This window comes from Rhamphochromis longiceps, linkage group LG9 (assembly GCF_057381845.1).
Source record: "Rhamphochromis longiceps isolate RC_006_pf linkage group LG9, R_longiceps_female_GT1.1, whole genome shotgun sequence".
In the NCBI taxonomy this organism is placed as follows: domain Eukaryota; kingdom Metazoa; phylum Chordata; class Actinopteri; order Cichliformes; family Cichlidae; genus Rhamphochromis; species Rhamphochromis longiceps.
Genome location: NC_140565.1, coordinates 33982127 through 33995573, shown reverse-complemented (window position 1 = coordinate 33995573; position 13447 = coordinate 33982127).

Sequence of the window (13447 nt, the reverse complement as noted above, 5' to 3'; positions counted from 1 at the left end):
TTGCAACCCTATTCGTACCAGAATAGGAAGGATGGTGTTAGATTTGTATTGTTGATTGTCATTTATGCTTAGAAATATCTACTGATTGTATGCTTATAGTTGTATAATTAATGCCATGGTTTTTAGATGAACTGCTGGACTTCCAGGCCAGCAGGTTTAGGGAAGTCGTTTATGGGGTCACACTATAACTGACCCCCCCCCCCCCCCCCCCCCCCCCACACACACACACACACACACTTGCACAACGCACAGGCAAGGTACTCTTTGTGTGTATGTAGACGTCATATGTTGATGAACCTATGCATATTCATCTAACCACAATAAAATTAGTGCTATGGGGAACCTGGCTGAGAGTCCGACAGAGGTCAAGTGGGCGGAACGACATCTGGCTCCGGTCTCCCTCATGCATGAGTAACACAAAGAACTTTGCTTACTTGGTGTTCGGTGCTTTTGCTGTGTAGTTAAATTGTCTCGTTCCAGCGGTGGGCCTGTGCTAGACAGACCCAACAGATGGAGCAGGTTTAAGTTTATTAGATTGATCACTGTTGCTGAACTATGAAATATTTTGGGTGCAGTGTATTTTTTACATACAGGTATAACAGAATAGCTTTAGTGTTGTTGTTTATTTAAACTTGAGTATGAACTTATACAAAATGCAGCAAGATATTAAAAAACTATTTTATTAATTAAAAGACACACTACATCGGATTCATATCTGTATCGGCAGATATCCAAATTTAAGATATTAGTATCGGACATAAAAAAGTAGTATCGTGCCATCTCTAGCACAAACATCACTAATGTCTCATAACTTTGCTCACATGTGGCCAACAGTAATGTTTTAATGTTCTTCATTATTAAACATTTGCACATGAATAAATGCGAAGTTCACTCTTCGGCTGCTCCCTTCTGCCGCATTTTGCGGCAAAATTATCCACACCCACCGCCGCGCTATGAATTGTGTATCCCAAAACATAAGCCGCATTGTTCAGAGGAACCAGCCTTCGCGGTCTATGTGGGCAGGATCCTTCGAAGACTGAGAAGGCTGGAAATGCGAGGCTGGAAACTGGGACAGTCTAGCCTTCAGATTTGTGTCACCAGCTGTCTCAGTGGAGTTTAATATTTAACAGGAATAATTGTAGAGGCAAAGCCTACGCTTGAAGCCACTGAGGTGGTCGTTAACGGGGGTGACACGATGTCCCTGGTATGCATGAATTAATTAAACAGTCCAATAGCTCCAGCAGTACTTATCTCTTCCTTTTTGGTCTTTATTCCAATATCATCTTAACATAACAGCGCAGCGGTCACCAGTGTTGGGTGTAATGCGTTACTAAGTAACGCGTTACTGTAATTAAATTACTTTTCCACTGAAAAAGTAGAGTAACTAATTACTGTTCAATGTACTTGCGTTACATTGTAAAATAATTAAACTCGCTGAATATTGTTATTTAATTTCAATAATTTGTCTTCTAAACATAGAAGTAAACTCTGCCGCTTTAACATCGCTGTAGTGTAGGTGCGTGTCATTTCGCACCAGTTTGCTGCATAGTTGTATTCTAAAGCGGAAGATGTCGGACTCGGCTGAAGCGAGTGGCTGTTTTATGAAATGGACATAGTCCCGTCTCTTCACTTTTCTGAAACAAGCAGACAAGAATATTACAGTAATATGTAAGCTATATGTCTTGGCGAGAAAAAACTATCAGCAGCTGTTAATAGCATGAGTAATCTAATGAAGCGCATGACATGAGAGCATAGACGAACACTTCTTGTTCATCATCCATGGATAACACCATGGCAACTCCTGCTAAGCAGGCAAAGCTGGATTTTACTTCAGCAGCACAGAAAACGTCTGAAGGTGAGCTTAAAAAAATGATTGCAGGCAACATTGTGGAAGAGATGCTACCTCTGCGTACTGTAGAGTACTGACTAAGTAATTAGTAATTAATTACTTTTTTAAAGTAACTTACCCAACACTGCCGGTCACAAACTGTTTGCCTTCTTACAATTAACGACACACCTGATGCCGACTAAGTGTGTCTACCTTAAATACCTTTACATGAACAAACCATACCAAAACAGAAAAAGGTGACCTCTGGTGGCCACATATGTTATTAACCCAAAAATGGCTCCTACGCCCCAACCACTAATTGTAATGGCTATCAGACATGGCAATTCTAATCACAAAGAAAATAAGGAGCCACTCACACAGTCTACTTTAGACATATAAAGTCACATAAATAACCAAAAGCAAACAGAGCATTTAAATACACTTTTATACCAATGTCTAATGTAACAGGTAAAGTTTAGTTACAGGTCTTTCAAGAATGTTAGTTTTTGTTTTTAAAAGTACAGATTGTACAAGTCCATTTTTGTCATGAATGGTTTCCAGAACTCTTCCAAGTGGCCAGGAAACACATGGTGCAGAAGAATCCATTATAATGACTATATCTCCAAGTTTTAGATCCTTCTTCTTTTTCTTTTTTTTTTTGCCTGTCCCGTTTGGCTCTTTTGCCATCAGAATTATTGTCTAAAGGCGAAGAAAGATGCCCAACGGATTTACTTTACTAAATGGACCATCCCAGTAATGGTGTATTTGATTCACCTTTTATTGTTCATTTTATTTTATTTTTACTTGTTTAATACGGGACAGACTTGACTGGGGAAAAGAAAGGGGAGAAAGAAAGAGGGAAAGAAAAACAACGGGGAAGAGGGACGGGGATAAAGGGCAAAAAACAAAATAGAAACAAAATAAGCAGACAAAAAATACATATATCAATCTCCTGGATCACCTGTTGAAAAAGAAAAAAGAGAAAACAAGCAGAAGAAAGAACAAAACGAGCAACATAAAAAAACAACATCACGATGATCTATGGGAGTGTAACAGTAAATACTAAATATTAAACATTATTGTAAGATCGACAGCGCACAGTGTGGTTTGAGGTAGGAGCCAAAAAGGGTGTAGTTTGTGTGTGTGAGTCCCCGTGTGTACACCTGTGAGCATGGACGCGCTCGTATTTAAAAGGTTCCTTCATGTAATGATCTGCTAGAGGGTGTGGGGAGCAACAGCCCCGTCCTCCAGGACATGAAGCAGGTATGGAGGAGATCAAGACTCCAGACATCCAGAGGCCCCCAGAACACAAGAGACCAAGGAAGACCAACAGAGGGGCAGCTGTGCCACTATCCCAGAAAGAGCTGAGGAGAGTCCCAGATGAGGGCTCACTCAGCAGCCGCGGAGCAGAAGCCAGGGGGAGTTGCAGTGATGTGCCCGGGAGTTCCGCCGGCAGCCAGCTGTGCCTGAGTGACCGAGCCCCAGGCTCCAGGCCCCGACAAGCAGCCACCAAGGAGTGAGCCGGTGTGTACCTGGACGCCCATCCCCAGGCACCGATGCCTGCGGGCGTCTGCCACTGACAGGGGAAGTGGTGGGGGGAGATAGGCCTCCATACCTTGGAGGGCCTGAGATGTCCCCAGAGAGGTGGCGTCTGATACCTGACCTGACATATAGACACAGACATACAGGCACACACAGAAACAAACATCCATTCCCACCCTCATGCTCTAATATGCACTCAACATTCACCCAACGTGGAGACAGACATTGAGAGACGCTGTACACACAATCACACTCCCCAAGCGTACTCTAAGCCTCAGGGCTAGGTACCCTTGCCCCCGGAGGGGGAAACTGCACCAAGACCCAGGTAGTGTAACCCTTTTCCCTGGGGTGGAGAGAAGCAGACTGCCCCGGCTCGGCAGCAGCAGGGAGGCCCCACATTCCAGACCGCAGTCGGACGGCCAACTCCTCCTAGCCCCCCCCCCCGCTCCAGCAGGCCGCAGAGAACGGGGGTGAGAGAAGACTCCAAACCTCCCTCCACCCGCTCATTGTAGTGTTGATGCATGTGTGTTCTAAGGTGCATTTAAAACCAAGGAGGGCTTGGAGCTACCTGCCAGAGAGCAGCAGGTAAGCGCACAGCCCCTCCTGCTAGCTCTCAATGTCTACATGTATTTAAAATTGGGAGGTGGGCAACGACGCCAGGGGTGAGGTTGTACACCCTGATGGTAATTTGGAAACTGTGTAGCGTGCCCACCCCCAAGATCCTATATGTATGTGTAATGAGAGTGTGAGTAATGTGAATGTCTAAGTTGTGGGATAAAATTGAGGCAGAGGCAGCCAGAAGGGGACAGAGGGGGGGATGCCTCCCCTGCACCCTGGTGACACACCTTTAACCCAAGGCCCTGAATGTGTGGGTGATTGTGGTGGAGCGGGAAGAGGGAGGCAGCTGGAGATGGGGAGGGAAGGGCAAAGGGGCCCAGGCCCATCCGGACCGGGGCCCACAGCAGCAGCAGCGCCCAGCCCCACAGAGTCCGGGGGAGCCCACCCGACTCCACCCGGGAGAAAACTGCACCCCATCATCCAATCATCTCCCGAACTACACAACACAATAGACATCCAGGTTGAGTTCATTCTCCACCTCTCCTATATCTCTCCCCCACCTGCAGAGTGAGCTCCTGTAGAGAGGAGACCACCTGCAAAGATATAACAGCCTCCCCACCAGTTAGAGAGCCCCCTAGTTGGACCGATGCATCAGAGGTCCCCTGCACTGGGGCTAAGCCCCACCTGCACCCACCCACCCACCCACAGCTCTGGCGACACAACAGCCAGGACCCAAGCCCCCAAGGCCCAGCCAGCACCCCAGACCGGGGGCCGAGCACCCCCAGACCCCCAAGCCTCCACGCCCATCTCGGACCCACCCAGCAGCAGCCAGGCTACCAGGCCAGTAACCAACATCCGCCAGCACAGACCCTCCCCCATCTCCGCTGTATGCAGCCACAAGGAAAACACCATCTAAGAGCCACCAGAGCCCCTAACCAGGTCATGGCCACATCCCCCAGGTTAGTCCCTCTAGGGAAACGTCCCTAGGGACTCCCCAGACGTCCTAAGGCCGTCCCTACCCCCATATCAACCACAATAGCGAAGGCAGGACCAAACCATGACCCCCCACCCCCACTAGGTGATGAAGCCGATCAAAGGAGCCCAAAGGGATTGATCAAATGTGATGGCAGAGGCTGTATCAAGACTAATGTGATCTATTAGATGGTTTTTATATTGGTTAGAATTAGGATTATTTTTATTTTTCCAGTTAATGAGGACCATTTTCTTGGCAATGCATAGGGCCGTAAAAACAACATGTTTATTTCTGCAGTGACCTCATCCAAGTTGCCCAGCACGCATACTAAAGGGGAGGCTGGAATGTTACATTTCAGACACTTTGATAAGTCTTCACATATCTCGCGCCAAAACTTCTGAACTGGTGGACAGAACCAAAGAGCGTGGATGTAATTGTCCGGTGTATTTGCTAGACAGTGTGAGCAGTTGTTGGAAGGCGTTGTTAAGGGTTCAAATATTGAGGAGGGATACAGGAGGAATTCCAAAATAAAACACTGATCCGGCCGGGTGGAGTCAAATGATGATTTTAATGAACACACGTGTGGGAGATGAACACTGTACTCAGACAGCATCGATCTCCCTAACAATACACAAGCAGTTGTTTTATACCATCAGGGTTTAATTTTATGACGCCCCCTCATGCATCATCACATGCATAAGTTTCAAAACCACAAATGCTCCGTTAACGACTTTAACACTGTTTGAAAGAGCATCTTCTTCGCCTCCACGCCAGGTGCTTCCGGTAGCTCGCTCTCGCTTCTCCAAAACCTCGGGCCATGCTCTGCAACAAACTAGAAATTCTGCACGCACAAAAATGCAGTTACAAGCAAAATATGTCTGAACTCTCACCTAGAACATAAGCCTACCTACAGTGTGTATGTGTGTGTGTGTCCTGACCTCAATTGGCACTCTGTGTCACCTCTCACCTCACCCACTAACGCTCACAACCAGACAGAGGCCACTCTCAGATGTGTAGCAGTTTACTATAACTATATATTAGGGGTGCAACGATATTCGTATCGATATTGAACCGTTCGATACAGTGCTTTCGGTTCGGTACGCATATGTATCGAACAATACAACATTTGTAATTTATTTTATCAATTTTCCTTCTGACGATGCTGTCTGTGTTGAGCGCTCAGTGAATCTGTGTTCGACTACTCCGCCTAGGCTGCACTGTCGAGCGCAGATCCACTGAGCGCTCAACACAGACAGCATAGTCAGAAGGAAGAGCGCAGGGCACCTCCCCCACCCTCATTCAGATCTGGCGTTTGGAATTATTTTGGTTTTCATGTGACGTATGACCCTGAAGGTAAGCGAGTCATGGACTAAAGTAAAACAGTATGTTGGATGTGCCATGCAATGCTCAATTCCATTGGTGTGAACTAGTGTGTTAGCGCAGTTAGCTCGTTAACGTGTTGGCCGTCTAGCCCCATGCACAGAGCGATCGGCGGTAGCTCGTTAACGGAGATTTGCCGTGTTGTGGCGTTAAGGTCATTTCAAGGAGATTAACCTGAAAGCACTAGTGGGAACACAACGAATATGACTGCACATTTACGCCGACATCATCCTAGTGCAAAGACAAGTGGAAGCAGACAAAAAAAAGCAAGCATGCTACTAACTTTAGCCGAGTCATTTAGACAGCTGTTAGCACATGATTCTCCTTATGCTGCTGAGAATATAGCCCAGAAGAAGCGGATAGTATAGCTTTTATTTTGGAAAGAGCCATTTCTCTGTAATAAACTCTCTTTTCCAAAGATGAGTGATTCCTCAATCAGATACAGGGCTTGCAATATCGCTAGCCCGACGTCCCGGAGCTAGCGATTTTTTCAGTCGGGCTACCAAAATCTATCTCTGCCCTGCCCGTCGGGCTATTGTAGGAAAAATATATGTCAATGCTTTTGCATTCTTTCAGAAATGTAGCTGGGTAATTATGTCATTGGCATCGGTGAGCCACTGTCAATATGTGACATATTGAAGTCGCGTTTGAATTTGCGCTCGTTTTTTTGCTTTCACTTTGCAATCGTGCGAACTGTATATAGAGAGCGACAGCACTGATCTGTGAGTGATGATAATTTGTGCACCAATTCCTCTGACATCGTCTTATTAATCGTTAGCTTACTATGCAAACATGACAAGTGAAATCTCCCGCAGCAAGCTTAAACATGTGAGAGGTTGATCGCGCAGAGAATCGCTGAGCTTATGTGAGTGAGTGTGTAAAAGCATTTCAGTTCTGCTGAGCCAAATAAGACAGGTCAGGGTGAAGAAGTGACAGCCAAAGAAAAGCTTACCACAAAACGGAGAAGTTATGACAAATCAGACTATAAGGCAAAAAGAAAGTGCAGCTTTATGGTTTCATGGACAAAAGAATTTCTGTGGCTGCGATATGACGAGCTAAATAACCAGGGCTGCACATAAGTGGTCCGCAGGTGCGCATTCGCTGTCAAAATAAAAAACACGCACAAGGGTTAGGGTTAAATTTAAAAACTGTACTTTTGAGTTAAAATATATATTTATAATTTTAATAAATGACAAATTAAAAATGCATGAACATTTTTTTGTATCGAAAAAATATCGAACCGTGACACCAAAGTATCGAACCGAACCGAACCGAACCGTGAATTTTGTGTATCGTTGCACCCCTACTATATATATATGTAATATATTGAATAAATGCTGTAAATGAATGCCACTACTCAAAGCTTAATAAAAAGATATAAATGAATAAAAGATAATAATGAATAACCTGATTATTCAAATAGCATCCTCCCAACAGCTTCTCAAAGTAACTCACACTTAGACTCTGCTTTAGTTTCACTTTCACAAGCACGCTCTGCAAAAGCCTACGTTTCCTGTCTACTTTGGCACAGAGTGTACTCAGAGTTAGGGCTTTCTTTTATAATGCAATATAATCTGCATATAAACTTTTAACATTATGAAGCATTCAAAAGCATTTAAGATTATAGATTTAACTCAACACTTTAAAGTGGTTATAACTGCACCTGTAATAAAAGTTAATTGGGTGCCAATATGTTTAAACATCTGAATACAATATCAATGCTGTAGATTATGTTATTAATGTTATTAATGCAATGGTAGTGATGATGACCATGAACAATAGCAGTAAAATATTTCTCTGATCTTCACAGCGTATAGCCCATCTTGAACATCCCATGACCAGTATATTGCACTCTATGTAATATTTTGTATTGTATTAATTGAAAACTAGGATTGCTGATCCATTGAAAGGTTTTTAAGCATATCTGAGACCAAAGGTTTTGGTCTAAGCTGATCGATAAATCTGCTTCCCATTTTGCAAGGAAGGGATATTGATTCATCTATTTTAGAAAGTGTTCTGTATATATTAGACAATAATTTGGGGGGTTTTAGACTAAAAAATTGTACCACACTCGATGGTGTTTGTAATTCAGCTTCACTAGGATTACATTTCTTTTTACTATGGATTTAATTTGTTGATATTCCAAAAATCGTTTCTTGTTGATCCCATATTGTGTAACTAGTCTGTCAAATGAAATAAAGTTTGTTCCTTCCAATATATGTTCCAAGTATTTAATTCATTTGAAATTCCAAACTGGAAAGTTTATCATATTATTGTTTTGTAATATGTCCGGATTGTTCCAGATAGGTGTACGTTTGCATGGGATTAATGAAGACTCTGTCATTTTTAGAATCTCCCACCATGCTGTCAGAGAAGAGCTGATGTTGATGCTTTTAAAGCATTCATGTCGTTTGATGTTTGAGCTGAAAAATGGTAGGTATGAAATTTCTAGATTATTACATAGTGCCTGTTCTACATCTATCCAAGGTTCATCTAAGAGGGTGTGTTTAAACCATCTAGAGATAGAATAGAATAGAATAGCCTTTATTGTCATTGTACAGAGTACAACGAAATTGGAGTGCCGCTCCCTTGGTGCAAGTTTCAATAATAAATATAAATGTAAAATATGAAAAGTACAAAAAAACAACAACAAAAAAACAAAACAATCGTAAGTACTCAAACAAGTACTCAAACAGATGAACTGAAGCCTATTGGCTAAAAAATAGTGATTAAAGTTTGGCAGATCTAATCCTCCTTTATCCTTGGTCTTTTGTAGTGTTTTTAAGCTGATACGTGGGGGTTTATCTTTCCAAAGGAATTTAGAAATATACGAGTCTAGAGATCTGAACCAATCTTGTGATGGCTTATTTGGGATCATTGAAAATAAATAGTTTATTTTTGGCAAGACCATCTTTTTTATAGCGGCGACCCTTCCCATGAGTAATATGGGTAAAGATTTCCATCTAGTCAGATCGCCTTCTACTTTCTTTAGAAGTGGGATGTGGTTTAATTAAGTTAAGTGTGAAAGCTTAGGAGAGACATTAATACCTAAATATTTTATATTTCCAGATTGCAGTGGGGAAGGAGAAGAATTTATGGAAGGAGCAATTAATCGGAAGAACTGTTGATTTCAACCAGTTAATTGAATAATCTGAGACACTTGAGAAAGAATTTATCAATGCAATTACCCCAGAGAGATTGGTTTGTGAATTTTGGAGAAAAAGTAACACATCATCCGCATAAAGGCTGATTTTATGTTCTACATTCTTACATTTTATGCCCATAATTGTTGTAGCCTGTCTAATTGCTGCTGGCTCAATAAAAATTACAAACAGTGAAGGGGAGAGTGGGCATCCCTGTCTGGTACCCCTCAAGAGACAGAAGCTGGAGGATGTCTGGTCATTTGTTCTAACACAAGCTGTTGGGGAATTATATAATATTTTTAACCAGTTTATGAAAGAGGATCCAAAACCAAATTTGTGTAAAGTTGCAAATAGAAATTTCCAGTTAACTCTGTCAAATGCTTTTTCTGCATCTAAAGAAAAGATTATGGTTTCAATGTTTTTACTGCATGAGTGGTCTATTAAATTAAGTAATCTACGTGTATTTGTTGATGAGTGCCTAACTTTTATAAAACCAGTTTGGTCAGGATGAATTAAAAGGGGGGTTATTTTCTCTAATCTTTTTGAGAGAGCTTTGCAGATTATTTTAAGGTCTACATTAATAAGGGATATTGGACGATAGCTTGAAGGAAATACAGGGTCTTTGCCTGGTTTTAGTAAGAGACTGATATTTGCAGAGTTCATATATGGTGGTAGTCTACCATTTTCTTTGATTTCCTGCAACATCCTGTGAAAAGCTGGTGCCACAATCGTCCAGAATTCTTTGTAAAAATCTGTTGAAAAACCGTCTGGACCTGGAGCCTTATGATTGGGCATATTTATCAGAGCTTCCTGGAGTTCACCTGGCGTCAGTAGCGAATCCAGTGCCATTGCTTGGGTGTCTAATAATTTTGGAAGAGTTATGTTGGGATTTGCAGGTTAATGTGATCCCTGCCGCTGCTTTGTATTTGCCAGTTGTGTTATCTGGGGATCACATTTTGTAACTCGCTGAAGTGTCCCGTTTTTCAACCCAATTCTGGTCTCTGACTTCGGACGGCTTTGCACCTTTTCTGCCAGGATTTTTTCTAACCACATCAAAACAATCCACAAATCGTTCCAGAACATTTCCACAGCTATGCCATCTGATAGCACAGTGGAGTGGGATGTCTATGCATGAGCTATCCATCTCCTCGAGCACAGACTGGAATTGGCGGTGTCAAAGCAGATTGCTTAACTATAAAGTTCACGATTTTTGCCACTGTGGCCATGGCGTCATGAAGATCTGAATTTGACATCTTGGCACAAAGGTTTTCTAACTCTTTTATTCAGTGTTGTTTAATGATGAGATGACCAACTTGTTCCTCAATTAAGGTAACAGCACTCCTGTGTTTTCCAGCAATGGCTGGTGCATCATTATTTGTCACAGCACAATGTAATGCCAATGCCTCGCTCATCAAAACACTCCTTAAAAACCTTGCCAATACCCTCACGTGGTGTGAATAAGGCACGGCGGGACCACAGATCATCATTTAGAGCGTGTTTTCACACGGCGGACGTGATTGCAGACCTGCACGGCGTCGCCGACCACGCCTCACCACACCCCACATCACGTTTTTTCAGGCATCGGGGTTAAGCAGAAGAGTTCCTCTTGTACTTCCACATCACAGGATCTTACCAGAACAGCCAAACGTGGAACCTCACTGATATCAACGCTTTTGTCCAAAGCTACACTAAACACCTGGGCTTCTTTCAAAGCAGCTGTTTGTTGGGCTCTGACATTGTTACCTATTTCCTGGATGTATCATTCCACAGTTCTGGCTGATGCAGGTATGTCTTGAATCCTTGCTTTAATTGCATCTTTGTTTGGAAGCCCATTAAATAACATCTCTGAGCTTGAGAGAAAAGCCTCCTTAATAAATTCTCCGTCTGTAAACAGCTCTCCATGTTTAGCAATGCACTGCCCAATACGAAAACTTACTTATGGTCCATGATGTTTAGCAGCTGTAAAAATGTGCAAGAGTACTTGCTTGCTTCTCATATCTTGACACAGCACGTGTAATTGATTCAACTTTCTCTGCCTCATACTTGAAGCTTCTTGATCTTTCATCTCAAACTGTTGTTTAACATTGGAGGTCTGGCAACCAACACTCTCAAGGCAAAGGGCACATATAGCATGATCTTTCTGTTGCACAAAACCCCAGTCTTCTGTCCAAATTGGCATAAAAGTCCAGGAATTACCTTTTTTTGCTCGCTTTAAGGCCATATTATACAGGACTGGCTAGCTAGCAGCATCCCTCTCCCCTGTAATTTTTAGCCAATTGGAAAATCTCCTCCTTGAATCGCTACCTTAGCGTGGTGGAGGGGTTTGTGTGTCCCAGGGATCCCAGGGGATATGTTGTCTGGGGGCTTTTGCCCCCTGGTAGGGTCTCCCATGGCAAATTGGTCCTGGGTGAGGGACCAGACAAAGAGCGATTCAGAAGACCCTTATGAAAAGAACATCGAGCGAACAGTTAACCCGCCCGGGATAGGGTTACCGGGGCCCCGCCCTGGAGCCAGGCCCGGGGAAGGTGCCCAAGGCGAGTGTCTGGTGGTGCCTTAGTCCATGGGGGGGGTGCTGGAAGGTGCTCCACCTGGAGACTTCAATGCTCACGTGGGTAACGACAGCGAGACCTGGAGGGGCGTGATTGGGAGGAACAGCCTCCCTGATCTGAACCCGAGTGGTGCTTTGTTATTGGACTTCTGTGCTAATCACAAATTGGCCATAACGAACACCTTGTTCGAACATAAGAGTGCACGTGGCACCAGGACGCTCTAGGCCGTAGGTCGATGATCAATTTTGTAATCGTATCACCAGACCTGCAACCATATGTTCTGGACACTCGGGTAAAGAGAAGGGCTGAGCTGTCAACTGATCACCACCTGGTGGTGAGTTGGATCAGGTGGCGGGGGAGGACGCTGGACAGACCTGGTGCACCTAAACGCGTAGTGAGGGTGTGCTGGGAACATCTAGCAGAGGCCCCAGTCCGCGAGATCACACACGCACACCTCCGGCAGAGCTTCAACAGTTCGGAGGAGTTCGGAGAGGCCATGGAAAAAGACTTTTGGACTGCCTCGAAGAGATTTTGGCAAACCGTCAGGCGTCTCAGGAGGGGAAAGCGGTGCTCTACCTGCACTGTGTATAGTGCTGGAGGAGCGCTGCTGACGTCGACTGAGAAAATTTTCAGGCGGTGGAAGGAATACTTCGAGGACCTCCTTAATCCCACTGACACGTCTTCCGAGGAGGAAGCAGAGTCTGGGGATGAGGGGAATGACCCGCCAATTTCCGGGGGCGAGGTCACTGAGGCAGTTAAACAACTCCTTGGTGGCAGAGCCCCTGGTGTTGATGAGGTCCGCCCTGAGTTCCTGAAGGCTCTGGACGATGTAGGGCTGTCCTGGTTGACACGCCTCTGCAATGTTGCGTGGAGATCAGGGGCAGTACCTGTGGACTGGCAGACCGGGGTGGTAGTCCCCATCTTTAAGAAGGGGGACCGTAGGGTGTGTTCCAACTACAGGGGATCACACTCCTCAGCCTCCCTGGGAAAGTCTATGCCAGGGTGCTGGAAAGGAGAGTTCGTCCGCTAGTCGAACCTCGGATACAGGAGGAACAATCCCTTGGGGTGTCCTGTGGGAGGTGTTGCGGGAGTATGGGGTGTCTGGCCCATTGCTACGGGCCATTCGATCCCTATACAACCGTTGCAAGAGCTTGGTTCGCATTGCCGGCAATAAGGACTCGTTCCCAGTGGGTGATGGGCTCTGTCAGGGCTACACTATATATATCCAAGCTATATGATCATAATTATAATATTATAATATAAGAATAATATTTCTGATAGAGTCAAAATCAAATTGAATTGGGACCTGGTAAACCAACCTAATTGCTCTTAGGACCAAAGAAGCTTCTCGGAAGATAGTTGAAACATCTTCAAGGAAGTCCAGTTGCCTTCCTTTCAGTGCTCTTTAGACTACCCAGTAAGGTTGGGTGAAATGTAAAAATTTTCCAACCAACAATCGTCAGTCCACTAACTG